At 36.8% G+C, this 12,120-nt stretch overlaps 1 pseudogene; it reads left to right on the plus strand.

Annotated features, from left to right (window-relative positions):
- Positions 1 to 8,062: 8,062 nt before the first annotated feature.
- On the plus strand, positions 8,063 to 10,105 carry LOC100687168 (annotated as a pseudogene).
- The last annotated feature ends 2,015 nt before the right edge of the window (positions 10,106 to 12,120 follow it).

Raw genomic sequence — 12,120 nt, forward strand, 5'->3', positions numbered from 1 at the left:
CTGGAACAAGAACAAAGGTGTACAATAATCCCCAGCTTAAAACTTTTGTGGTCTGGGTTCATTATTGTTGTTCTATCTACCTCCACAGCTGATATTCAATTCTTTTCAATACTAAGGGAATGGCCATTTGTACCTGAATACATACCCACGATATCCTAGACTTACTCAAACATAGGTAGACAAAAAAAAAAAAAAAAAAAAGCCTACTACAATTAACAAAATCATAACTCATTTTCATTTCCTTAGGGAGCTAACTAGAGCTATGAGTATGCTTGTTAGTCAGTCACTGGCTTGCATTTTTGTTTACTTGCTTGCTTCTTTTGAAATAGAGTTTTTGTTCCTCCATTTGTTTACGATTTTTAGAAATGCATACATATGATCAATTCTCATTTATGCTCTGAAATGACAAGAACTGACAAAATTCAATGATATTTCACAAAAGAATATACTTACAATACACTTTTTTGATCAAATATTTTATTTTTAAAACAAAATTAGCTTTAAGAAAGCATCCAAACATTGATTTCACCTTATGTGCACTGCTAGATGCTTCCTACATAGTCAATAAATATCGGTATTTTTAAAGGTGACCTGGAGAAACAAAAAGGAGAAAACAAGAAGCCTAAATAATATACAGGCTTTATAACCAACACTCAGAAGGGATAGATCTGCAAGTATTTAAACTTCCCACTTATCTCAGAAATCTGTCCTCTGATGTAGCCTCTCGTATTGCAATTGAGTCCCAGGTATAAAGACGAATTGATGTGCCAAATCAAATCATAGTTCTTACTGTACTATTGAGATGAAAAAGATCAATTAAAACAACAACTATATAGGGACACTGGGTGATAGATAGAGATAATAGATTTGCCCAAAACCAACTTTTTATAATATAACCATGAAAAGACAGTAATGCTTTATGATCTGCTGGAACCCAGGAAGAATTTTCATAAAGCAAAATGCACCTAGGGTTCTGAGGCAGAAAAACTGAATGAGAAAAACACTGTAAAATAATTAGCCCCAATTCCACTTTTGTGTCCCTGTACAAAATGGCATTTTTGATGATGTGAAGGAAGGACTCTCTCTGCACATCTCTCATTTCCCCTATCCAAAGTGAGTTCCAAGAGAGAATGACCATATCCATTTTACTCATTTTATTCTCAAGGCCTAAGACAATGACAAATAGTTGGCACTCAAAACGTACTGGCTGAGTAAAAAATGAAGTGAAGGACACATTTGAGAAGTTTGTTAAGATCTAGAACAAAAGAGAAATGTAGGGGAAAAGTAAGATATATGATAGATATCATTAAGAGACCAGAAATAAATTCACAGAGAATAATAGATTTTTTTAAATTGATGTGTTTTGCAGATCTAAAAAGCTTACCAGATACCAAATAATTATGTCTTTAGGTTATTTTATTGGCCAGTTTATAAGCAACATTCTATTGACTCCCTGCTTTGGGGATATGATATACTGTTTTAGATTCACATTATTTCTATTCTGTATTACCAATGTTATGTAACAATTTCACTTTTATGTGTGTTATCTAAATCATTACTTCACTACTTTAGACTTTTTTTATGCTTTACTATTATCTTTTCAGTAGCTATTTAGACAATATATATTTAATTGGTTTTAATACCCTCCATAAATCTTTTTATATTTTCTCAGTCTTGATTTCACTATTTTAATTTTCCTCTTAACCCCTGAAGTAAATTTTCAGGTAAGTATTTTTAGGAAGGTAAGTTTAGGGGTATATGTTCCACATCTTCGTATGATTAGATCTTTCTCTTTGTATACAAATAATAGTTTCGTTGTGTATTGAATAATCTTCCTCTTAAAGTTGGGCGAATGCTGCACAGTTGTCTTCTGGCATTACTTTTGGGTAAATATTTTAGATAACATTTTGTTTTTGTATTCTGGTTTTCTAAATGCTTTAGGATTGTATTTTCACCCTTGAAAATTTTAAATGTCACTGAAAATATTCATGATCTATTACATTTTTTGTATCTAATTTTTTTCATTAAATTACATTTGCTAACATATAACATCTAGTGGTCATCACATCAAGTGCCTTCCTTAATGCCCATCACCCAGTTACTTTATCCCCCCATCCACCTCCCCTTCTAAAACCCTTTGTTTGTTTCCCAGAGTTAGGAATCTCTCATGGTTTGTCTTCCTCTTTAATTTTTCCCCACTCAATTCCCCCCCTTCCTTTATGGTGCCTTTCACTATTTCTTATATTCCACAGGTGAGTGAAACCATAAAATAATCGTCTTTCCCCGACTAACTTATTTCACTCAGCATAATACCCTCTAGTTTCATCCACATCAATGTAAATGGTAGGTATTCATCCTTTATGTTCTCACTCTCTCTCAAGTTAATTAATCAATTAAAAACACTTAAAAATATTAAATAATAAAGTATCTCCCCAAAGCACAGTTCAATCATTAGGAGTTTAGTAAAATATTTTTCATACTAATAAGTCAAAGAAGAAAAACCATGCAGTTCTCTTCCTACAGCAGACACGCAACTCTGGCCCTGCCCATAAGGTCTTGTGAAGTTACCTTACACAACAGGATCCATCTTCCATGTCTCAGACCTCCTTCTTGATTGCCTATTCTTGAAATTACTAGTGAAGTTTGATACTGGGCAAGATCTCTGATTCATGAGTCTGATCTGACTAACTGTGCCATCTGCTGCCAGGTAAGTCTACCATGATCTGAGTTCTAATTTCATTAAGCTCTTGATGCAAATTTTTCTCATTTTAGGATTTGTAACCGGATTTAAATAAGGGAATTAAAAGTATACCATTGTAATAAAGTAATCAGACATTTTGCTTTAAAGATATACATTTGATTAATATTTTAGTCATCCACCTGCTTATTTTTTCAGTACTTATTGTTTTTTCTTTACGTGCCTGCGTCTGTCTATATGTACAAGAGTCTTGTTTCATATGTTTTCGTTTTATCCTAGACTGTCTTGCTTCTTTTATAAGGCAGTGTGTGACAGGGAATACGTAGAGATGCAGGCCTAATATATCTCCAATAAAATCCAAGTGGGCCCTGACTGCTAATGGATGGAAAGTCCAGAACTAACAAAATAATTCATGAGACAGATAAAAAGTTTAAAAATTAAGAATTTCAAGATAGCAACAACAGACAATTAAAGCAAGTGTGGAGTCTCTTTAAGCACAGAGCCCTATGGAACTGCCCAGGTTACACACCCATGAAGCTAGTCCTATGGAGATCCTTACATTGGCAATCAATTTGGGAAAGAATGATCGGTCAGTATTTTCCTTGGATATCCTTCAATATGTGTCTCGTTCATTTGTGAAAGATCACTTTGTTTAGTCCATATTCAGGGGTCAACGATAGTGAGGTTGTCAATAGTTCAGGTCCTCATTGAGGCTGGCATGGTGTACAAATTTTATTTTCTTGCAGATGGCCACAACAACATAATATATCCCACATGTTCTTCTTACAATGTGGCCTTAAAACTTTTTCCATCAAAAGATGGATCTATGTGCCTTTTCCTCAAACTTGGGGAGATCTTTTTTTTTTTTTAATTTAAGATTTTATTTATTTGAGAGAGAGAGAGAGAGCACAAGCAGGGGCAGGAGTGGAAGGGAGAGAGGGAGAAGCAGACTCCCCACTGATCAGGAAGCCCAACACCCTGCAGGCCTAATCCCAGGACCCCAAGGTCATGACCTGATTGAAGGCAGATGCTTAACTGACTGAGTCACCCAGGCACCCCAAGAGGATCTTTGTGTGATTCCTTCGATCAACTAATACAACAAAAGTGATACAGTCTGATTTTGCAAGCTAAATCATAAAAATGACATGTGCTTCTAACTTGTATTAGGACACTCACCTTTGGAGCCCTAGGCCATCATATAAGAGGGCTGAGGACACCATGCCCAGACCATAAGGACAGACCGTGTGTAGGTTTGCCAGCAATCGCCAGCATCAAATGTCAGACATATGATTGAAGACACTTCAAGATGATTCCATCCTCCAGTCACTGAGACATCCTCAAGCTTTAAGCCTTACCAGAGGAGGCCCCAGAAATTGAAGAGCAGAGAAAGGCCATATCTGCTATGTGAACAGTAGTGATCATAAGTCTAATGCCTTAACCCCTATGTTTGCAGCAACATTATTTACAATAGCTAAGATATGGAAGCAGCACAAATGTCTATGTATTGATCCATGAGTATAATAAAATGGTTGTTTTATACCATTAAGTTTGGAGGAGATTTGTTATGTAGTAAAGATAACTAGAACAAAATTTTAAGCCTGGAATTAGAGATTTCTGTACCAAAACCCTAAAACATGTGGCACTGACTTTGCAACCAAAAGCTGGAAGGCTCTTAGGAGAGAGTAAACTAAAGGGTTTCAAAGAGGCTTTTATGAGTACTCAAAGGATAGTAAAAGAAATGTTACTGGAATCTGGATGAATGGGAAATATTTTTATGTAGTATTAGAAAGTTTGGTAGCATAGAAATGTAGCAAATGTATATGGAGAATGTAATAATATAATCAAAGAGATTTCCAGGAAGAATATTAAAAGTGCTACCTGACTTCTTCTCACTTCTACGATATAATATGAAAGGAGATAAGTAAGTTAAATAATAACCTATTAAATATAAAGGATCCAAGATTCACTGGTCTTGGAAATAAAACTGTCTCTCATCCCTAGTAGCTTCTAGGCTAAGGTCAAATCCAGAGTAGGGCTGTAAGATCTTTGTTAGACCTCAGAAAAATGTAAAACCATACCTCATAGAATGTTTCAGAGAAAAGGCTTCTAAATACCTTAAGGGCTTTTCCCATAACAATCTCACAGGAGTTCAAAGTAGAGAAGGGCTTGTCTCAAAATAAGTGTGCTTGTGGCTTTTAACTCTTTTATCTAAAGAAGTAGATTATAAATTGATACATTAAAATTCCACAGTTGTTTTTTTTTTTTTTTTAATAATTTTACCAGCTCTGATTGAAAGGGAAAGAGAGGGTAAGAAATAAAACAAGTGTTTGGACTATTACAAACTACTTCTACAGATGATGTCACAAGTGTCCATTTATACCTGTGAAAGTCTGTCAATCCCTGAACTCTATACTTCAAAAAAACCCTATATAAGGTTGGCAGGAATAGGCTAAGCTACAAACATAGACAAGTTCTTCTGGAAAAGGAGAGATGACTCAAAAGGCAGGAGTGGAGAAATAAGTCCAGGGACAGAGTCAAAAGTCATGGAAAAAAAAATACCTTCCAGGAATTAAGGCTGAGATTTATTTTAAAAACTGGCAACATGTGCCCGGCTGGGTTTCAGAATTGCTATGGACCAATAGCTGCCATGTGCTTTGTGTTTTCCTCCTTTGCCTAAAAGGGGTTCTCCTGTTCCCCCAAGTGTATGTTGACTGCATCATCCAGATAAATAATCCCATTAATTTACAGGTCTTCAAAGGAAAGGTACTCAAGGAACCACACCCCAGGAGCCTCTTCTATACCCAGACCTGATTGGTTGGCAAGATCCCTGATTTCCAGCTGATGCTGTAATGAGATAATACTTTGGTGGGGGTGAGGGCATGGGGGGGGATGAGCAAATGTTTCCCATGTAAGGGTTGTGAACTATGACCAGAAGGTGGCCAGAGGATGGATGCAGTTTCTCAGGGATAGTATCACATACAGCTAAATGTAAATTCATAATTCACATTAAGTTCAGTTTTTTCCTTAATATATCAGTTGTGTCAGGACAAGTTCCCATTTTCAAACCAGGCATTATATCAGAATTAACTACTTGAAAGGAGAATTAGTAGTTTGAAAATCAATCGTTTAGCATGGAATTAGAACAAAGAAAGGATTTATGCAGGGGGCATAGTCTGATGAAATCTGATACAGAGACAGAGTCTAATGACCTTTGTGTTCATGTAATTCAGATTCAACACTCTAGGAAATGCTGGATGCACATGTGTTTGTGTATAGTCTGTCTCTTAATATACTGTCTAGACCCTGTAGTAAAAGTTTTAAAGTATATATTAATATCACTAATTAAGCAACAAGAGAGTAAAGCCTTATTTTCCTTAAGACTTTGCATCAAGTACAATCCCTATCAACACTTTTTAGTCCATGAATAAAAACAAATAAGTAAAATGAGACTTACATACAAATGTATATTATATAAAAGATGAAAAATCAGTCTTATCAAAAATTTAAGCCACTCCACTACAATGCTCTTTAGCCTTCTTCATTGCCATCATGTGTTGACCTCCTTGCCACTTCACTTTGTTAATGAAGATTTTGGAAATTTATTCACATTCTTTATTTGCACTAACTTCTGTAATCATACCAGCATCAACATAGACAACTCGTATAATGACCTTGTCATAAAATTGCTGGATTCTTAAACTGCAATAACCTTAACTCTATTCCCAGAGGTTAGTGTAGATTCTTGTCTTCAAAAGAACTTTTCAACCTCAGATATATTGATGCAGCACTTTCTTTCTGTCTTTCTTTCTTTCTTTCTTTCTTTTTTTTTTTTTTTTTTTTTGATGCGGCACTTTCTGATCACAACTTCCTATCCTGCCAGATCTTTCATTCCTTTACTCATAGTCTTTGGACATGAAAAAATTTAGTCTCATTTTCTCCCAGCCCAAACCTTTCCTGACCTTTCTTTCTTCCTTACCTGATTTAGATACCACTGTTGACCATTTCAACCACAGCTCTATTTGTTTACATACCATAGTATAACAAAAAAGTTACAATACTGATTTCAAAAATAACATTATCTTGGTTTTGTTTGCTTGATTACATAAGAAATATGTGTGCATTGGGAAAATATTTAGAAAACAAACAAATGACTAAAAAATTAACATCACCATTTATTACATTAAAAACAAATATCCAATTTTTTTTATGCTTTAAAATTTTAATTGTGATTATATTTTCTCTCTTGATTAAATATTTCTATACATAGAGGTCATCTCTTATTTTAAACACTATTTAGCAGTCAGAATTTGATAGAATTTTAAAACACAAAGGTCTGTATTCTTTCTAGTATTGCTACTTTCTCCAAATACAATATAATATTACCATAAGTCTCTGTGTACTAATTTTCATGAGTACATATTTTCTTTTCATTATCACTACATTCCTATATTAAAATACACATCATTATAAGTCTCTGCCTTTATCAAGTAATTTTGAAACCCTCTCCCTCACCTCATTTAAGTAGGTACAAAACCAAACAATAAAAAAAATTTAGAGTAAGAAGAGGAAAAACTCCAAAAACCAGCCTACTTTATGAAGAGTTGAAAATATCAATGGTAGAATAATTTTAGACACTGAGATTTTGCTTTAAAATACAAAAGAACACTAGGTCAGTAGTTTTCAAATATTTTAACAGAATTTATTTATTTTTATTTTGCAAAAAAATGTACAAATTTAACACACAAAACACATGAAGTGGGCTGCTTTAGTTCAAACCATAGGGAGGAGGGACCAGACACATTCTGGTTGGCAGCTACCTCTCCCTGCAATGGCCTCTGAACTACATCTAACAGATTCTCAGGGTTCTTAGAAGTAAGCATTAAAAATTTATGATTAAACATTTATCAGTGACATAGTTTCAGCAATAGGTAAGTCTCAGAAACTATTAACAAACATATGGGGGCACCTGGGTGGCTCAGTCAATTAAGTGTCCAACTCTTGATTTTGGCTCAGGTCATAATCTTAGAGTTGTGAGACTGAGCTCTGCATCAGGCTCCATGCCCAGTTTTTGGATCGAACTCTGTTCAACAAATAAATTACTCAAAATTTATATAACTTGTGTGAGCACTTCCTTTCACCCTCCTGGTCTGGATAATAAATTTGTATTTTATGGTTAAGAAGTTTAAAGTATTGAAACCTTTAGTATACTCTTTAAATATAAGACAAAATACTAATAAAACATACTCTAAGGCTGCTAAAACACCTGACAAACTCAGGGCAAAAGCAAAGTATCCTAACTGGAGGATTTTTTCAATTTTATTTTAAAAAAATGGAACGTTGGCACATTCCTGTCCCTCCGATTGCATGTGCTGTCCATACTTCCACTGTCTAGCCTCCCGGGGCCCCACAGGCGCCTGCCACAAGGATGGATGGAATGGCCTTAGTCATGAGGCTTTTAGAATTGTTTCAAGGTGGGACTATGCATCAGAAGCAATCAAGGGAGCACTTGTCGGTATTGATTTGGGTACTACCAACTCCTGTGTGGCAGTTATGGAAGGAAAACAAACAAAGGTGCTAGAGAATGCTGAAGGTGCCAGAACCACCCCTTCAGTTGTGGTCTTTACATCAGATGGTGAGCGACTTATTGGCATGTCAGTCAAGAGACAGTTTGTCACCAACCCAAACAACACATTCTATGCCACTAAGTGTCTCACTAGCCAGTGATATGATGACCCTGAAGAACAGAAAGATATTAAAAATGTGCCCTTTAAAATTGTCCCTGCCTCCAATGGAGATGCCTGGGTTGAAGTTCATGGAAAACTCTATTCTTCAAGTCAGATTGGAACATTTGTGTTGATGAAGATGAAAGAGACTGCAGAAAATTACTTGGGGCATACAGCAAAAAATGCTGTGAACACTGTTCCAGCTTATTTCCATGATTCTCAGAGACAGGCCACTAAGGATGCTGGCCATTTATCTATGGTCTAGATAAATCAGAAGACAAGATCATTGCTGTATATGATTTAGGTAGTGGGACTTTTGATATTTCTATCCTGGAAATTCAGAAAGGAGTGTTTGAGGTGAAGTCCATCAATGGAGATACATTCTTAGGTGGTGAGGACTTTGACCAGCCCTTGCTATGACACATTATGAAGGATTTCAAAAGAAAGACAGAGGTTTATTTAACCAAAGACAACATGGCACTTCAGAGGGTTCGGGAAGCTGCTGAGAAGGCTAAGTGTGAACTCTCCTCATCTGTGCAGACAGATATTAATTTGCCATATCTTACAGTGGATGCTTCTGGACCCAAGCATTTGAATATGAAGCTGACACGGGCTTAGTTTGAAGGCATTGTCACTGATCTAATCAGGAGGACCATCGCTCCATGCTAAAAAGCCATGCAAGATGCAGAAGTCATCAAGAATGACATAGGAGAAGTGATTCTTTGGCCAAGCCCAAGCAAAGCTGTCAATCCTGATGAGGCTTGACCATGGGAGTGGTCATCGGAGCTGCCATTCAGGGAGGTGTGTTAGCTAGTGATGTCACAGATGTGCTGCTCATGGATGTCACTCCTCTCTGTCTCTGGGTATTGAGACTCTGGGAGATGTTTTTACCAAACTTTTCAACAGAAACACCACTATTCCAACCAAGAAAAGCCAGGTGTTTTCTACTGCTGCTGATGGTCAGACTCAAGTGGAGGTTAAAGTGTGTCGGGGTGAGAGAGATGGCTGGAGACAACAAACTTCTTGGGCAATTTACTTTGATTGGGATTCCCCCAGCCCCTCGTGGAGTCCCTCAGGTTGAAGTTACATTTGACATTGATGCCAATGGGATTGTACATGTTTCAGCCAAAGATAAGGGTATAGGACATGAACAGCAGATTGTGATCCAGTCTTCTGGTGGGTTAAGCAAAGATGATATTGAAAATATGGTTAAAAATGCAGAAAAGTATGCTGAGGAAGACCAGCAAAAGAAGGAACGAGTTTAAAAAAAAAAAAAAAAGAAGGAACGAGTTGAAGCAGTTAATATGGCTGAAGAAATCATTCATGACACAGAAACAAAAATGGAAGAATTCAAGAACCAGTTGCCTGCTGATGAATGCAACAAGCTAAAAGAAGAGATTTCCAAAATGAGGGAACTTCCGGCTCGAAAAGACAGTGAAACAGGAGAAAACGTAAGGCAGGCAGCATCTTCCCTTCAGCAAGCATCACTGAAGCTCTTCGAAACGGCATACAAAAAGATGGCATCTGAGCAAGAAGGCTCTGGAAGTTCTGGCACTGAGAAACAAAAGGAAGATCAAAAGGAGGAAAAACAGTAATAACAATAAACTCCAGAGTCAAAATATGACGCTTGGGAGTGAAGGGACTTCCTGAGTAGAAATGGGCAAACTTCAGTCTTTTATTGTGCTTTGGCAGTATTCTATATATAATTTCCTTAATCTATAAATTTAGTGACCATTAGCTAATGATCATTTAATGAGAATTTCAACCGTAAAAAATTCACAGTACTCTGTACTTAGCCATTTTTCATCTCCATGTAAAGGGAAGGGAAGATTTGTTGATCATTATAAAAACAATGTTTTGTGTTTTAATAGCTATATTTTTAAGAGGTGAAACCATCTCTAAGCAGAATAATGAAGGTAGTCAGCTGCACACCTGGAATGAGACCATTCGGGGATGAGATCTTCTAGTGAATTAAGAACTACTACACCAGCTTGTGTGTACGTGGGATTCTTCAACTGAGGCCTTGCAAGGCAAGCCAGCGTGCCATGTTGGGGGATAGGGCAGGAGTAGCTAGATCAACAGAAAAATAGGTGTTTAGGTACGCTTTAAAAATAAGGTAATAGGACTCCCTAACTTTCCTAAGGCATATTTTTCTAGCTACCTTCTGGCCTGTGTCTGGCACCTCTGTTCTTTATGATGGCTTTTTTTGATCCATTCTGGGTTTTTGTTTTTGTTTGTCAGCTGCTTAACTGAGACACACAGGCACCCCAAACATGGAAGGTTTTATTAAGGGTATACTGTGAGAAAAAATGGAGAAGGATCTGGAAAAGACTGGGAGACCTGGTAATGTAAATCTAATGCTGAATAAAGGAGAGAGGAGGGAAGGTTGAATGGAAGAGACCCAGGCAGAGGTAGGAGCGCTGCCAGGAACATCTCATGGCCACCACAAATGCATAAACATTGCAGCCAAAACATCTCCACAAGCACCATCTTTTTGCCACCACTCAGGGTATCTTCCTATTACAGTTGTCAAATAAGTCACCTAATGATTCTTTTCAAATTTAGATGCTGCAAAATGCCTTCTAAACGTTATTATTTCCAGATACATCATAAATCTCCTAAAGGTTAAATTTTACATCATGCAGTTATAGAATTTAGAAATCAAAGCTCATACACTGACCTGTCCTTGTTTAATTTGTTCAGCACTTTCCCTTCCTGGTGAAAATAAAGTTCAACAACTTCCATTTTGCTATTACTGCAATTTTCTAAAAGCTTCAAAAACTGGAGTTATTGAGTACTCTATTCGTTGAATGATTTCATTAAAGATCTTAAACTGATTTTGAATAAATGCAACAAAAATTGAAGACCTATCTTCTTTTTAAAAAATATTTTATTTATTTATTTATGGGAGAGATATATAGAGAGAGACAGTGTGCACACAAGTGGGGGATTCTGGAGGACAAGCAGACTCTGCCTACTGCAGAGCCTGACACAGGGCCAATCCTACTACCTGAGCAGAAAGCAAGAGTTGGACACTTCACCAACTGAGCCACCCAGGTATGCCAAGTACACAGGAACTTTACAGGAATGTGTTCTTGGAAGCAAAACATGTAGTAGAGGTAAAAGAAGTACCACTGGGCAGAGGAAGAGCTGAGCAGCAATGCAGTCACAACAAAGGCCCTGGCTGATCCCACGGAGAATTCTGGAGTTAGGATGGCTCTTATGAATGTCAAAAATTGGGAGAGGACAGACCTCTACATTTATCAGTCATTGGATGTAGTACCCAATATGGGATCATATTTATCAGCCATTGGACGAAGTCAGGTGGCTGTATCTGAGGACAAGTCTTGGAATTAAGGCTATTACATTTTATATTTTAAGCACTTAAAGAGGAATTCAGTTGAGAGATATCTGTTAACCACTCCCAGGAGCTGGAGAAATAGGTGATTTGGTTGTTGGAGGAATCAGAGTGGCATACTTTGGCATACTACTTCTCCAAACACATCCTAGCTTATCTTAATGCAACTATTCATAACAATTGCCCACTAAAAATTAAACACCAGGAACTTTTCTAACTGGACAAAAGTCAGGAGTAGGTATAATTCAACACTCTCCTAAACAAAAGCATATACAACCAAAAATACCGTTACCTCTTGGCTCTTTTCTCTTGAGAGAACTTTTGACAACCTTTTGGTCTCT

The sequence above is a fragment of the Canis lupus genome, chromosome 6, assembly GCF_011100685.1.
Source record: "Canis lupus familiaris isolate Mischka breed German Shepherd chromosome 6, alternate assembly UU_Cfam_GSD_1.0, whole genome shotgun sequence".
Taxonomy (NCBI): Eukaryota; Metazoa; Chordata; class Mammalia; order Carnivora; family Canidae; genus Canis; species Canis lupus.